Source organism: Macrobrachium nipponense, chromosome 25, assembly GCF_015104395.2.
Source record: "Macrobrachium nipponense isolate FS-2020 chromosome 25, ASM1510439v2, whole genome shotgun sequence".
Classification (NCBI taxonomy): domain Eukaryota; kingdom Metazoa; phylum Arthropoda; class Malacostraca; order Decapoda; family Palaemonidae; genus Macrobrachium; species Macrobrachium nipponense.
This window is the reverse complement of record NC_087214.1, coordinates 28,370,180-28,388,431: the sequence shown is the minus strand read 5'-3', so window position 1 is coordinate 28,388,431 and position 18,252 is coordinate 28,370,180.

Here is an 18,252-nt window from a genome sequence, read left to right as displayed (position 1 = left end):
ATCTCCTATGCATTAGGGAGGGGAAAGGGGGTGGCTTATCAGGGACCTTACCTTACCTTACAGACCTTACACTTCGTTCGGGTTGCCCCAGGTCCCCTCAGTGTGAGGCGCCTCTAATGTCTACCAGAGAGTTGCTAGTACATCTTCCGGTATTTTTTGCATCTTCCAATCTTGGATGGTCTGGGATGCAGTTTAGATATTTGTCGAGCTTATTCTTAAACACATCTACGCTCACTCCTGATATATTCCTCAGATGAGCTGGCAACGCATTGAATAGACGCTGCATTATCGATGCTGGTGCGTAGTGGATTAATGTTCTGTGTGCTTTCCTTATTTTTCCTGGTATAGTTTTGGGCACTATTAATCTACCTCTGCTTGCTCTTTCTGATATTTTTAGTTCCATGATATTTTCTGTTATTCCTTCTATCTGTTTCCATGCTGAATTATCATGTAGCGTTCTCTTCTCCTTTCTAGACTATATAATTTTAAGGATTGTAGTCTTTTCCCAGTAGTCTAGGTCCTTAACTTCTTCTATTCTAGCTGTAAAGGACCTTTGTACACTCTCTATTTGTGCAATATCCTTTTGATAGTGTGGGTACCATATCATATTGCAATATTCAAGTGGACTACGAACATATGTTTTATAAAGCATAATCATGTGTTCAGCTTTCTTGTTTTGAAGTGCCGCCGTAACAACATTCCCATTTTTGCTTTACATTTTGCCAACAGAATGGCTATTTGATCATTGCATAATATGTTTCCTATTCATCATCACACCAAGGTCTTTAACTGCTTCCTTATTTGTGATTGTCTCATTATTAGGTCCCCTATATGCATATAGCTTTCCTTCTCTGTCTCCATAATTTATTGATTCAAATTTATCAGAGTTAAGTACCATCCTATTTACCTCTGCCCAATCATATACTTTGTTAAGGTCTCTTTGTGTAGAGCGTTCCTATCTTCATCACAAGTAATTTCTCTACTTATTCTTGTGTCCATCAGCGAAACTACTCACTACCGAATCCTTAACATTACTGTCTATGTCTTCAATCATAATACAAACAATATTGCAGCTAGCACCGTACCTTGTGGCACACCGGATATTACCTTGGTTTCATCCGATTTCTCATCGTTTGCAATAACTATCTGTTTTCTGTGTGTAAAAATTCTTTTAACCATCTTCCTACTTTATCTACGATATTGTGTTTTCTAATTTTCTTTGTGCTAATATTATGGTCTACTTTGTCAAAAGCTTTTGCAAAGTCTAGATAAACCACATCTGTTTCATTTCCGCTTTTCATATTTTGAATATGTTGTCACGGTGGGACTAACAGTTGGGTTTGTGTACTTTTTCCGGGTACGAAACCGTGTTGTCCTATATTAAACAAATTATTTTTTATTAAATGTTTCATAATATTTTTCTTCATTACCCTTTCATACACTTTCATAATATGTGATGTTAGACTCACAGGCCTATAATTACTTGCCTCTAGTCTTGATCCACTTTTGAAAGTAGGGGTGATATATGCCTATTTGTGCTCATCATAAATCTTGCCTGTATCTACACTTTGTCTTAATAATATTGCAAGTGGCTTTGCGATAGAATGAACTACTTTCTTTAACAAGATAGCAGGGACTCCATCCGGCCCTGCAGCAGCTCCATTTTTAATTTCATTAATTGCCTGCACAATATCAGCTTCATTAATTTCTATGTCAGCTAAATATTCACTATTTTCGTCCCTTACTTCTATATCATTATCTTCATTATCTATTCTAGGGGTGAATTCTCTCTTATATCGTTCTGCCAGTATGTTGCAAAGTTTCCTTTTTTTCATTCGTTAATCTCCCTTCAATTCTCAGAGGGCCTATTTCTATTCTTCCTTTATTCATCTTCTTCGCATATGAGTATAATAGTTTGGGGTTTTGCTTGATATTTAATAGGGTTTTTTCTTCCAAGTAACCCGTTTTTCATTTTCTTTTGATTGTATAATCTTTTGTTCTGCATTTTCTATCTTACTTTTTAGTTCTATAACTTTCCATGCATTTTTTTCTTTTGCAAGACCTTTTTTCCACTTTCTGATTTTCTGGAACAAGATCCTTCTGTCTCTTGGTATGCATGAATGATGTTTACTTTTCTTCTTCGTATATATTTATCCACTATTTTCTCCAATATTTATATAATATCTCCGTATTTACCCTTATGTCATCACTTACGAAAATGTTATCCCTCCCAATCTTTGTTTAATTCTTCATTAATTTCTGACCATTTATATTTTTTACTGTAGAAGTTGTATTTTCCATATCCTTCCCACTTTTTCATTTCTTCTTGCTTATCTCTATTTTCACTTGCTTTGGAATGAACTGTTAATTCTATGACATTATGATCTGAAATACTCTCGCATTATAAACTATTATTTCTTCTTAACATAATTCATCTCGTTCACAAATACTAGGTCTAAAGTATTTTTCCTTTCTTGTTGGCAGGTGATTTATTTGTTTTTGAATGTTGTTTTAATCTTTAGTTAAGCATATCTAATAGCTTTTCAAATTGCCTCTTATCTTCTGCACTACTATTACTCTCTATTTTTTATATGTATAAGTACAACCACAGTCTCCTATTCGTTCTTTCCATTCTACGAAAGGAAAGTTGAAGTCACCAGATAGGAGAATAGTCCAGTCCTTGTGATTTCAACATAAATCATCCAATTTTCAATTATTAAGTCAAACTCTTTAGTATTAGGAGGTCTATATATTACTATGTTCATCAATTTTTCAGATTCAAATTCTAACCGCTATTAGTTCACATTCTGAGTTAACTATATTTCTCATATATTTTTCCTTGTTTTTTGTCTTTCCCATATATTGCGGTTCCCCCTTGATTCCTTTTTATTCTATCTGATCTATAAGTTTGGAACCCTTTATTTTATTTGATCATCATTCCCAAGTCTCTTGGGAAATACCAGGTTTCACTTATATTCATTATATCTATTTTCTTTTTCATTTTGGGTTAGTTCTTCTAAGTACTCTATTTTTCTTTTTGAGTTACTCGTAACTAAACCCTGCGCATTCATCACTATGATGGTTTGCGTGTTTTCTCCTTCATTTAGTATGTTGTTCTTTTTTTCATTTCCAGAAATTCTGACATTAAAAAATCCAACTTTTCCATAATATTTGATCTTCCTTCATCATAATTATTTATTTTGTGTCTGAATCTGCAACCTTTTCCTCCATTTCTGCAATATCCTCTTGCATAATAAATACAGTTATTATCTCTTGAGTAGAATTTCGGAGCTGATGCTTTGAATTTTTTTGCTGACACCTCTGCATATCTCATTGGTGGTTTGCTTTTCTCTTTACCTGATATTCTTGATTTCTCTCTTTATTTGTTTCTTTCTTATTTTGGATTTTATTACTTGGTTGGTTATTTATTTGATTATGATTCCAGGCTACAGGGTGCATATATTTGCATTTTTTGTCGAACTTACATCCTTTTCCTTCTTTTAGGTTTTTACATATTTTTGGATGCAGATCTCTGCAATCATCCCCATAGCCATCTAAGTATGCACATTTACCATAATTTCATAGTTTTGACATAACCTTAGGAGTTTGTAGTAACATGCACCAACAAATCTGCAATTCCCTCTTTTCAAAAGGTTGCAGATTTTGTCTTTCTTGTCTATTTTTCCTCTTTCCCGTCATTGTGTAGATCTGGGTAGAGCCTCTCTCGGATTTGCTTTTCTGTTGTCATATCGTAATTTATTTCTTCGTAGGTATGCTGTTTTATTGCCTCATATCTAGTATCAATGAGAGAGAGAGAGAGAGACGAGAGAGAGAGAGAGAGAGAGAGAGAGAGAGAGTGTGGGGGGGGGGGGGGCTAAGATTTACAGGCTACACAAGCAGATAAACGTACAAATTATACATGTACATTCATATATATTTATGTGCTACTATATGTATATGTATACTTGAACACAAACTCAAAAGAAATATTATAAACTCGTTACTTTACCTTTTTAAAAGTTGAATGAACCGCCAGAAGACGACGTCACCTGGAATAAATGGAAATAAATATTATTAAAAATGACATTCTATCACTTTAGCATAATACGGGAGAAAGATTTATCTTTTAGCACTTGTTAACTTCCTTATAAAAATAAATAAATAAGTAAATAAATACACAGACAATTTTACAGTTCTCAACGTGAGGAAAAAAATATTAATTGCTCACCAAAGAAAACTGAAATTTTCCAAAATGGGCCTATCTAAAACTTATATATCTTAACTCGGATATTTTTTTATCAATTCTGCCCCCAAAAAATTACTCTAATATAACAAAAAATTTCTTTTTCTTGCCAAAAAGAAAAAAACCAAAATTTCTTTGCAAAAATTTATAACTATTAAACATAAACTTTCCAAAATAGGCCTACAAAAAACTCAAACTTCAATACACATATGTCTCCATAACCTCTGCCTAAAATACTTTACCAGAGTATAAAGATTTCGTCAAAAAAAAAAAAAAACTGTGAATTCAAAATCCAATTGCTAAAGTCTACAAATATTAGTCCACAGAGAAAGGAATGGATTATAAAATTTGAGCCAAAGGTCTGCTTTGGAAGCAAGAGCCCGTGCTTACAATCAATACAGCACTTGAGTCCAGTAATGCCACTCCTTCCAGATAAATCACAGTCCCCTAAATTACATTCACAAGGGTCTTTTGGATACAAGAGCCCGTGCAAGCACACGACTCATCAGTCTTGGAGCAAAGATTTGGCATTTGGGTTTCCTTCGAAATGAACTGGTCTGACATCAATGATTTCATTGACCTTGACAGACAATGGCACAGTAGTGGTAGAATCCATTCCGAAATTATCTCTCTGAGGTTACCTCGAGTGCTTACATCTTATGCATTTCCTGACTTCACCTCGGTGAAGTAATTAATTTACTTTCTATACTTGAACCCTGTAAAATTCACTTGGAAAATACCTCTGAGGTTACCTCGAGTGGTTATATACATTCTATAACTGTACCTCGATGAGGTAATTATATTTATTACTTTTTGTGACTTCAACCCAGCACAATTCATACTGATAATGCCTCTCTGAGGTTTCCTCGGATACTTGAAATATATTTTCCTCGATGAGGTAAACTATTACTTTCTATGGCTGAAACCGAGCACAACCTATATCGAAAATACCTCTCTGAAGTCATCTCGAGTTGCTTCATGTATTCCTTTACCTCGAGAGGTACTAATATTGCATATTTTATCGGTGGTGCAGCCCCAGCACGATTGTAGAAAATACTCTCTGAGTTTTACCACGAGTGCTAAGATACATGTCTGATTTACCTCGATGAATTAATTATATACTCTATACTGGATCCACAAGGAAATACCTCTCTGAGGTTACCTACACTTTACATATATTTTTCTCACTTTACCTCGATGAGGGTACTTGTAGTCCTTACTTCCCTTATCTACAACCCGTAACAAAGGATGTCCACCAGATCCCAATAAATATGAATTTATAAAATTACCGAAGAAAAAATATTTTATTTTCAAAATAACGGCTACTGAAATCATAAGCCACTTTATATATAAGAGATAAACGGACACTTCCATTAATCAAATATATCTTTATATACGAAAACCATTAAAAAAAACCTGATATAAAACCACTGCCTAAACACGGAATTGGTTTTATGTTTGGTGAATCTAAAAAACAGTTAACAGAATAAGGTTGGATTTTATCCAGTAACTTTAAATGAAATACTTTTTTTTTTTTATTGGGTCTAAATGGAAATTATTTGACACGTAGTAGGCAAAAGCCTAACTGACCACAGGATTTCCATATGGAGTCAATATTCAATCAACTTTCTATCGAATATTCACAAAAATATTCTTTTGAATATTCACTCAATCCTTATGTGATACCAGTGAACTTGTCAAAGATATATTTTGGGATAATACCGATATACTGTGGAAAAACGATGGTATTGGAAATCATAGACTCAAAAATACAATATCTTTTAATTTATTTCCCATTCTCCATTATTCAACTTTCTACTCACTACTTCCACTGTCATTCCCTCCATCATTCATTCTCTTTATCCCACTTCCTTTAGGCCTATGCTGAACCAAGTGTTTTCCTCAGTGTATCTATCCCTCCGCCCTCCACGCGACATCAAAAACCATTTGAGATTATACTCTGGTTTTTTCCATCTGTCCACCAGCGTGAGGTGTTTGCATATGGTAACACTCCTTCCCAGGCTTTAGAGTTACATTCAGCTTACATTCAACAATAATAATAACCTTATTTCGAATATTAACGGTGTAATTCGCATACTGTAAATTATCAAAACACTTTTCAGTTGCAAATGTACACCCAGATATCCTTTTATTTACCTAAAACTAACACATAGCGTAACTATTTAAGCCCGGGACGCAGTGTTACCATGCGAAAACACCACAGGCGGATGGACAGATGGAAAAAAAAACAGAGTATAATTAAAACATTCTTGGGAGTTCGATCAAGACCACCTCCTCTTCCAACTCACCCTCTTCTGTTTAACCCACACAAGAGACACGTGGAGAGAGATGAGAACTCAAGACTTCCGGGGAGAACAAGCGGTGTTCAACATATGGGAGCATACAGGTTGACTAAAAGGACGAGTTCACGAGGCCACACCGGACGCGCCGAGGTTGTAGGGAAGAGGTTTTCGAACCCACGGCAGTTGGAATCATTGGGGTATCTTATGCAGGTGCCCACATAAGACTCGGGACGGCTCGACCCTCTGGCTGCAGTTGCCGCCAAGCGATGTAAGCCTGGTGCTTAGACGAGGGAGAGGCTGATGTATTGTATGCACATATAACGCGGCTAAGCAGGTTAAATGTTCGATATAGTAACGGGAAGGTAGTCCCGCTCCAGCGACGACTTTGGAACTCATTTGCGCTCGTGATTTTGTAACGTCACGCAAACCGGTCGTAGCAACAATAAATTACTGATGCAAACATAGGGATAATTGCCTTTTTCCCACTTTGGAATGCGATTTGATAAATATCCCTCCACAGATTTCAGCGGTGAATGCGATTTTGGACAAATAAAATATTTTATTTCATGTCAATATCGATATTAGAGAAATCGAATTGGCGAAATGTTGCACGAATAAGTTTTTTCTTTTGTGAAACTTTTAGAGACTGAGGTCACGGGATTTTTTCAAATTTTTTTTTTTTTTAACTTCCCTGTCTTGTCCTTGTGTGCATTTGGGACCTCGATGTCAATTGTTTTAAAGTTGGTGTGCTTTTGTAAGTTGTCCGTTAACTTTACATAGTTTAGTTTTGTGACAAAATTGGGGTTCACAATTTTATCACAAAATTAAATTGTGTAAATGTAACGAAATACATGAACCGAAAGGCGGACTCGCGCCAATGAACAAGATTAACAGCCAAGTAGGATAATATGTCAATTCTTACACGAGACAATACCAGCTAATCGTGTTTAACACTGATCAACTGTTGTTAAAAGAACACTGGTTAATATCAGACTTATTCGTAAGAGTATTCATCAAAATCCGGTCTGACGTCTTACGTAAGACGGTAAAAAAGACAAGAAGTTATGGATCAATTATTAAGCACCAACAAGCTACTCCAAGTTATTTTCTTACCATTCAGACTTCATTGTATGTACTACAGTTCCGTCGCATGCATATGAAATAACTTCAATATGATATCAAAGTAAAATATACGCCCTTATACTGATAAATAACCTTCAGTATCCTGCTAGACCATGAGGCATGGACCACTGAAGCTATAAGCCTATGCTACTGATTCTCCAGTTTACTTCCTCCCTTTAATTAACCTTACATCATTCCTTTCAGTCAAAATTACTTCTCTACTTTAACCTTTATTTACTCATTCTAGGTATCGTTCCATGCATTACATTAAAAACAATTTGTCTAGGCTATCTCAAATGCCCCACCCAAGCTGTTATAATTACCTGGATGCTCAAGAAGAAATAGATGAACAAGCAGAGTATTCCGGAAAGAAAGCCAAATCTCACTGCCATCCACGCAATGCAAATTGCAATGACTGAAATTCTCTTCTTCTACTTCCGGCCAATAGAATACTGCAGCGCATGTTGCCTTCACCTCCCCAGACAGTATCACAGACAAAACATTACAAGCTATCTCGAATATCAACTTACACATGCAATTTACATTCAAGAAATTAATAAAATACCTTCCATTCGTACTCGCAAAGTCGGATGTCTTTTTATTTTGCCGACAATGTTAAAAATAAAAGTCCTTATTTAATTAAAGCCCACCGTTCGTTTATAAGGGAAACAACCGACTGGACTAGCAGATCCAGTTTCCACCGCGTGTGAAGCCACCCTCCGAAAAGTACTTTAACACATCCTGACACCGGGGATGGGCACCAGTCATTAGTAATCGGTGGTGAGAGCAGGAACTCGAGACCTCTATATCTCCTTTTGAAGCAAGTATTTTCTCCAAGTTAGAAATTAAGGTTATAATATCAAACAGAGGTTAATGAAAAGTCTGGCTCTCCGCAGTGCACACTACCTCCATGACGCTTTCGAAATTTTTACCTACAACTACGAATATTTCGAAGATTGACGCCATCTCAATGTTTGCGGAGGTCAATAAGCTTTCCATTCCATGTGCTAAATCCGCACACCACTTGTACCCATAGACACTGGGGCACTTTCTTCACAAAAATCGTAAGCAATCACTTCCACCCACGACTTATCCAAGGGAACTACGGATTTTTGGTAGAAGAAGCATGCACTGGATAATTATTTAAATAAATAGTTAAACGACAGTATAAGGTCATGAATTGCATAAATTTTTTACATATTCATGATTATTAATTTGAAAATATTCATTGTTAAAAAGGTGACTAGATTCCCGACTCAAATATCAACAGTTTTGGTGCGAACGGTACTTACGGCGTTCTTCGCGCTCTTCTATTGTTTATCAGCGTTGCCAATTGGTATGTGTTTACCCTCCAAACTGGGTATAAGACTTACACAGAACTGGGGAATAAGTGAAATTAGCATATTTATTTTGTAGTATATATTAACATATTAGAGCAATTTTATCATTATTGCATTACTATGACAACTAGAATTCATGGAAACAGTTTGTAAATGCATCGGCGAATGTGTGAAGCTCCACTACATTGGCAACGATGAGTCACTTTGCCGTCTGCTCGTATCTACTTTCGAAATATCTGTAATCTGCAATTTTTCAGGGTTAATATGCTTGCAAAAAGGGATAATAGACATGAATTAAATAACTTTTTGAAGTAATAAAGTAAAGTTAAACTAAATAATGAGTAAAGTAAACAATTAAGGGAATAAAGCTTACACCTCATTAACGCAACTGTGTTTTTGTTGTGAGCGCTTAGAATCAGGAACCGCAACGTTAGTTCAATTGCATTTTTTAGTGAATTAAGACTAAAACACGTATAATTACGATCAAATAAGCACTGTGGAGTTTCAATTGTGATGGCAGTAAGGATAAAACCACCGATTACAAGGTAAAATGAATTTCAGTTCAAACCATGACCCCAGGAATAAGTTTCATACTTTCGCTAATATAGGCAACAAAATGTTGTTTTATTGTGCTGATTAAACTGCAATCTTGAGTCATGCCATCAATATAAACGTTACTATATAACGCTAACATTGTTCAAGATGAGTGTTGGGAAGGCTGGGAAAGATGGGGGTGGCTCCGCTGCGCTTACGAACGACACCTCCTTATTTTAACTCGTATGGCGCTTTCATACATCACATTATGTGTGACGAAACTTCAATCTTTTGAATGTATGCTTAAAGATGTACAATGTATTCTTGTTTCACCAACCAAATATCTAGTGAATAAGGCTGACCCACGCAATGACGATAGATCCACTGCGGAGTTTCCCCCTATGTTGTCACGAGTTTGCCTATTTGTCACAAGCTGGACCTTGGTGCTTGCACTGTTATATTAAGGATATAAAACGACATTTTTATGATCTAAATAAGAAGAAGGTGTGAATGTTTCTTTTCATATGAGAGCATTCAAACGTATTACTGCGGAAAATCTGTTGTATCTAATCATAGTAAGATAACGATATCGGAAACTTTGATTTCTGCAAATCGAGATCCACATCCACCAACAGCCTTCGCTGTAACGCCAGGGCTAGGAACTATTACACTCAAATATCAATAAAACAAGGCCCTGGTTTAGCCTAATAAGTGGTAAAAGCGTTGGCTAAGATCCAATACGTAACACTCTACAAGTAGTACCTACGGACATTCAATGTTGTAATATTACAAAATTTAGCCGAGAAAATAGCGTTAAATTCAGGTTAGCGTTTAAAATAGTGTTATACTCAATAACATATTTCAATTTGGTCCAACTTACATATCCTGGAAAACTATAGGACTTAGATGTCTATAAAACAAAGGTCTGGCTTAGCCTAAGAAATGGCATTTAGCCTAGGCTTATGAGTCGACGAGCCTTGGCTAAGAGCCAATGGCGTGACACGATACAAGATCTAGGTCTGTAAACGTTTAACGTTGTAATAACACTTAATTTATCTAAATCTGGAAAAACAGAGATCTGGAACGCATGGTATGGAACCCAACCCTTACCTTCTTCCAGGCCCTGAGGAACGTCGTAGATGAAGCCAAATTAATAGTACGCTAAATTTTCATTCACTCGACAACACACACGCAATTATATCTTTCAATGCTCTTGAAACAAACACTGGCACTTGGAGGAGAAGTTAAACAAACCGCTCATACGGAGACACCTAACGAGATGACTCAAGCCCACCGGACTCCCTCTTCGGGGCTAGACAACCACTATAGTAGCCAGGCGGCAAGACAGCAACTCCGACGGTCTGCCCACGGCCACCCCGCCCCCAAATTCTCCGTCAGCCTCCGTCAGTAGGTAACTGGTTTTAAATGCTTGTAATAAACTTTAGTCCTTATCATTAGCGGAAAGACTAATCAAAATGAAATTTCATATTGATATGCACAGACTAAATACCAAAAAGAGATTTTATTTTATTATATTATAAATATTATTATCTTTATTACTTTATAAAATTACATATAAAGAGTTTTTAACTTCTTTCGATACAGAGCTGAATCAGTTTGATTTTTAACACCCCTGGTCCAGTTGTTATCAACCTCCCCACACAGACAGGAAACCCCGGATCGATCTCAGGAGTGAGAGACGATTTACTTAGGCCGTTTCCTGAAAAATCAATTAATCCTATAGTGAATTATGTACCTGATAGTAACATGAATATCTTTTTGCTTGGTTACCTGACAGGAAGGACTGACTCTCTCTCTCTCTCTCTCTCTCTCTCTCTCCTGATGTTGGCAGAAGTCCATAGGTCCATGCCAGACCACTGACGGCACCATGCTGTTGAATAGGTGACACAAAAGCATTTTTGATGCAATGTGATCGTCGAACATAAACAAAGTTCCTCTGGCTTTTATAACAAACCACAGACCTATTTCATCTTGACTTTGAAAAAGACTTTGTTATCCTTTTTAGTACATTCTTTTGTTTTTACTCTTCTGTGTCTGTTATGTCTCTCTCATTTGGTGTTAAGCCATGGTATTCTGAAAAAAGGTCTTTTAATTTTCCACCTTTGTGGATAACAGCTTAGTCTCACACCAGAGTCCATTTCTGAAACAAATTATGAACTGTGAACAAAAGATTGTGGATTTCGCGTAAACAAATATACCCGTATTTGAGTGTATGTCGTTAAAATACAGATAAAAGAAAATACGTCATTCCATAACGATAGAGAGGAAATAGACGGTGGAGACTTTGGAATGGAAAATTGAAAGGGAAATTGAGAGTAGAAATGTTTGAAAGTGTAACAGGAGGAAAACCTCCTGCAGTTGAAGAAGCACTTCGTCCCGAGAGGGTTGAGGAAAGTAGGACGGAAGAAATGGAATATGAACAGAGGTACTGTAAAGTGAAAGAAAGGGGGTTGCAGCTAGGGGCCATGGAAGGGCGGCTGCAAAGAACTTCTTAAGTAAGGCCTACAGTACACCGCGTGAGGTGCACTGACGGTTCTACCCACCTACGAGATGGTGATGACTTTGGTTACCATAGAGTAAACATAGAGAAACGTTCTGTTTACAAACGTAACTGAACAGGGAAACGTTTAAATATTTAAAGTTGACATCAATAAAACATGACATTTAAACCAATTGTAGTCTTAGTCTCTACAGAGAACACAATCAAGGCCTCTTAACAGCGACAGCCATCAAATTCAGACCAGACTTTCCTGAACTCACAACAGACTTGGCTGTCCCTTGAGGACGGCAATGGGTCACAATGCGTCCCAGAATTGGGAACACGAGATTCAACTTGAATTATTTCATTCTCTGGACATCATAAACCTTTCCCCTTCTATGGCTGTTCAGTTCATTCATGACTTATCAACTTGTTTACAAGAGGTAACGTGAAATTTCAGCAATGACGATGAAACTGCAAGAAATTATTATAAACCAGGCCCTTTCTAATAATGAAGTCCCAACGAACAAAACAATACAAAGAGAGAGAGAGAGAGAGAGAGAGAGAGAGAGAGAGAGAGAGAGAGAGAGAATTTATCTGCAATCCATTTTCTGTCAACTTCCTCCGGATTCACCAGAAGAGACCAGAGAACAGAAGAGGTCCACTTCCAGCAATCAAGTCAAGAACTGAGGCCTTCAATTGCAGAGGCAGAGTCACTCAGCATCCAGACATCTCATCGGCATTTGCTTCAGACCATCAATTCTATTCTCTTAGTGAAACTGGGTCCGATCAGCAATCGGATGGTTGGCCACACTGAATATCACATCCTGGCTGTAATCACAAAGCCAGTGACTGTAAGTGGAGACTGAATCTTCGGCAAATGCTGGATAATAATATGAAGCAATGGTTTGGACAGTCAACATGTTATCGGCTTGTAGCTAACATGTTTGTGACGTGTGATAAGAACACGTCATTCACTTGTATTCACATGTTTGTGATATATCTGCAATAAGAAACAAGTCACTGACATATAGTTACATGTCTATGACATGGGAAATAAAAAATCACTGACTTGTATCTAACATGTTTGTGACGTGAGTGAATTAAGAACAAGGCGTCAATTTGCATTCAACATATTTGAAACATGTGAGAAGTTGTCAACATTTATACATGCTGAATAGCATTTTGGACGTACCCTAAGCTTCATAATCATTATTAGAGGAAAAATGGAAGAGTTACTGCAATCGAGCTGACATACTGACGGCCATTAGGGTGTTGACAACATGTCCCATCAACCCTGATGCTTCTTACTTCCTTTGTGCCGAAGAAGGGAATCCGATGTCCTCAGACAAATCTCAGGTCACTTCTGCTGCTTTGTGTATTGACCTCCCTCTCATTTTGGTCAAAGGAATTGGTCTGCCATTATTCCGTTTGGTCTCCTTGTGGAATGGTTTAGTCTGTCGTTTTTTAATATAAATTACAAAATGAATCAGTTGTATATAGTATTCTGTGATGGTTACGTATTCTCACTGGCTGGAAAATGAAATGGATTAAAAATTAGGAAATGATCGAGTCATGAAAACTGACGTGAAAACAAAATACGCCATTGTTTAAAAAACAAAATTCATAATGAAAAGACAACACTATGGCAAAGTTTAAAAGGAACAAACTGACAAAAGACAAAATAATGACAAATTTTCGGGAGATTAAATATCAGAAAGTTTTACCATCGACGAGAGTTGCCATCAAACCACTTGGCTGGCGATTTCAACATTAATGGAAATACTTTCAACATTGAAAATTCCACGCCCCCCTCCTTCCCTCCCTCTCGCTCTCTCTCTCTCTCTCTCTCTCTCTCTCTCTCTCTCTCTGTGTGTGTGTGTCACACCACACACAGCCCTTAACTTCGAAATTTCTATATCATTCTCTCGCCTCCTCTCTCTTCACCTGACTTTGATCATTTCTCTCATATCTCTCTGTCTCTCTCTCTACGCCTGAAGCTGTAGACTATTGGGCCACATACTTTTTTTTACATTTAAACATTTTTGTTAAATTCTTCAAAATCTTCGATTTGGTCTCCCAGTCATTAACCTGTCCAACCACCTGAGTCACTTTCCCTAACCCTTCCAGTAATGCCCAGACTCAAATTATAGACATCTTTTTCCCCAAAATATATAGAAAAGTTTATTTACATTTGGAAAACTTAGTTTTTTTTATCGGTCGTTTTGTGAGGCTTTTGTAGCCTTCTTCAAATAACATTAACGGCAATACCATTTACAACAGACAACACAACATTACTGTGTTAATGTAAATTGTAAATTAAAGCCCACCCAACAGAGAAATAATTTACTATTGAAAGGTTCATTTACCTTCTGTAAAAGTTCGTTTATTTTCTGTCGTTTTGTGAAGCTTTTGTACAGTCTTCAAACTAAATGAACAGCAGCAGTATTTACAAAAAGACAATATTATAGTGTTGATATAAATCGTAATTCACATCCAACAGAGTTACTATTCAACAGGCACTTTAGCCACGGAGAAAATTTCAGTTTGTATTTTTTTAAAGTTTTACTTTCTTTTATTATTATTATTGTTTATTTTTTTTTTTTAGATTTATTTCCCCTCTCCAAACTAAGTGACCAGGAACAATATTTACAAAATCATACTTAATTTTTATGTATGTACTGTAAGTTAATTTCCAACATAGGTATGTACTACAACAAGTTATTAACGTATTAAGTCAATTTCAAAGAGCACTTTCTTCTAACAACAAAAAAAAAAAAAAAAATCTAAATGATTATCAGCTCTCTCAACTTACCTTGTTCTACCTAATCAATTTCAACAAATATTACAACACCAGAATCTAAATAACAATTCTGAGAGAAATATGTAACTATTTGAGAACTATGCGATTAGCCAGTGTTGTTCAAGAAATGAACAAATGATTTGTAGAACCCCAGTTTTGCTGGACTGGATCTGTAATCATTACACAACACTTTTCTGAGAGCGAATCAACTAACAGATCCTGTTGCTCACTGGAATCCCTAAGAATTCTAATGCTGCATTTGTCTCGGGTAAGCTTTACCTCTCCTTCAGGGCCATACATATATAGAAGAAAGATTTTTTTCAAATGTATTCTTAGAGAAAATTTAGCAAGAATGCCAAAGTTTCTGAATCCAAACATATGCTATAGAAGATTCACATCAACCGTGCATCTGATGGCTAGGTCAGTCCGTTACGACGCTCCTGATTGGCTGTTGATAAGCCAATCGCAGGGCTGGAAATTCTCAGTCTCTCTCGAGAGTTCAAATAGGCAGGTTGTAGCTGTTCCACCTCTCCTGAAGGATACTTTTGAAAGACGTATCCCTCAGAAGAAGTGAAACTTATATCCTGCCAATGTGAACTCTCACGAGAGACAGAGTTTCCAGCCTGCCTGTGATTGGCTTATTAACAGCCAATCAGGAACGTCGTAAGGGACTGGCGTAGACATCAGATGCACGGCTGATGTGAATCTACTATAGGACGGAGAATAATCGTATCCACATTTGAGGAGAAACTCCTAACATTATCAACGGTTATTTGCAGCTTCCCTTCGGCCCCCAAATGCACCCACCTTTTTTTAAAGCCCTTTCCCTGACATCCATTCCCTCTTCCTTCTTTCGTCTTGCTGTCCAACACCTCTAACTGTTATTTCGTAGTGCAAATGTGAGGTTTTCTCACAGATCAACCTTTAGATCCTTGTACTTCGTCTCCTTTATCTTCTGGACCTCTCTATCTTGCTGTCCAACCACGACAGCTCCCTCTTTTCAGCGTCTTTAAGTTCTGAATGGCCTCGTGTGCCCCAGTGCTGGGCTTGACAGCCTGACTTCCATAAGCAAATCAATCTTCAGTTACCTCCTAACTATTTCCGGTGAGTATCAATACCAACAATTTTCATCCCCCACAAAGTTTCCAAACTGAAACAAGATGGAATTATTATTGTTATCAACATCAAGAAATAACGAAACCACCAACGAGAAAAAAGGTCAAAAAGAAGAGAGAGAGATAAAGAGAAAGAGAGAGAGAGAGAGCCGTAACCCACCATCTTTGGCCAAAGCATTCTGAGGTCAACTTCAAAGGTCCATCCTTCTCTCTCTCTCTCTCTCTCTCTCTCTCTGCCTCCTCTTCTTCATTTTTCCCTTTTGAGGTACTCTCAGTCCTCAGGGCAACCCTTGTCCTTCTGAGGATTTTTTGCGGCGTTATATGAAATGGGGTTGCGGTGGTGGGGGTTGGGGGAGGGACGGTGAAGGGAGACGTGTTTCAGGTCCGGCCAATAACCCGAAAATTGTATTTTACCTGTGCCGAGAGGGGAAAGTGTGTTCTCTCTCTCTCTCTCGGGAAGAGCAAATCGGCTCTGGAGGAAATCAGCCGAGAGGAGCGACACCAAGAATATGTTTCGGAAATGCGATTTGAATCCCGGGGAGAGAATCCAAGGAGGAGCTTCTAATCCTTCTTCCGGTGATTTAAATCCCAATCCTGTTGGTCTCTCTCTCTCTCTCTCTCTCTCTCTCTCTCTCTCTCTCTCTACCCTCAACCATTTCGACAGAGAGACAACCTGACATTTCAACCTCTTCCTCCTTCCTGGAATCCCCTCTTTATGGAAAAGAGATTTTTATTTGTATTTCTATTTCTAGCTTTCTTTACCTAACGTTGTTGTGAACCAAAACTTTATTTGCCTTCAACGATAATTTCATATCTAATTTCAATTCGTTTTTCTGGGAATTTTTTTTATTTCCATTTTTATCAAACGTTGTTGTCAACCAAACACACAATCAATTGCCTTCACCAATAAGTTTGTTTAATTTCAATTTGTTTACTGGACTGTCTTCTGAACAACAGCTGGTACAGCTGCACCTCAACTTATCGGACCCCAACTTAGCTCCCATATAATGGTTGATTTTCCCTCCGCTGCCATTTCAGACGTGATGCATTTTGAATGTACCTCTCATATTCAATGTTAAGTGTCGAGTACAAGTTAGTCTAAGTGAGGAATAAAGTGGAATTGCTGTTAACTATAACATATCGAGAAAATATGCAAGTACAGGCTGTAGTCTATCCAAAAAAAAAAAGTTAACTAGTTGACGAACATCGGCATTTATCGAAGAGGCCGAACGAAGCCCCTAAATTTCTGCTAAGGACGATTTTGTTCTGAAGAAAATCAGAATCAAATAACTTGCGACTTTACACTTATAAATGGATTCAAGTGAGAGAGAGAGAGAGAGAGAGAGAGAGAGAGAGAGAGAGAGAGAGAATCTAAACCAACCAGCAAAGATTACTGCTTCATTCTTCCTCAATTTATCTCGTCCACTTCTCTCGTTCCTTCAGTTATGAAAACCAAAAATTTGTTCAATCAAACATCACAGGACTTTCTTCAGCTTCCTCTGCACCTCGGCGCCTCACCCCACTGGGGGAAGAATTTCCGAAGTACTTTTCTTTCTCTCTCTCTCTCTCTACTCTCTCTCTCTCTCTCTCTCTCTCTCTCGTCGTTGATGCTTTTAAAATTACCGGTAAAATATTCAGCAAAATTGTGTTTATTTTGGTTGCCTGTAAAAGTAAATCCTATTATAATGAAAATAATATTTATTTTTATAATTATAATACTACTGATGATGAAAAATACTATACTTCTCGAAGCTTGTATTCTACTATCTACTTGATAAAAAAGTTTATCAAACATTTCTTGGTAATTCATCGAATTCTTTCTTTACATTCGGCAGCAGCCTCTCTCTCTCTCTCTCGCATCTCTCTCTCTCTCTCAGGAAGAGCTCATTCTTTAAAAAATTATAAAAACTTAAATGCAAACAAAGCTGTTTAATTAGAAAATACTTCTGAAGCGTCTCTTGCAATCTAATCTCATCGCTGGGAATCCTATTTTGATTTTTGGTCTTTCAGTTTCAGAAGGACTTTCAAGATATTCACGAAGGCAGACTCCGGTCAGTTGGAGAGCTTGAAGGAGGAAGATAAGAATTCACTGAAGACTGAGGAAAAAAGGAAGAAGAAAGAGAATAATTGGTGCAAGGGAGGTGAGATAAAACTCTGGTTTGAAAGTTTGGTTGAGATAAAAATGGGACTGATGAGAAAGTGCATCCTTTTTTCTCCTCCTTTCTTTAAGCAGAAGGAGAATAAGAAGGTGACGAGTATAATTTTTAGTGAGGACACTGTGGCAAGAGAGAA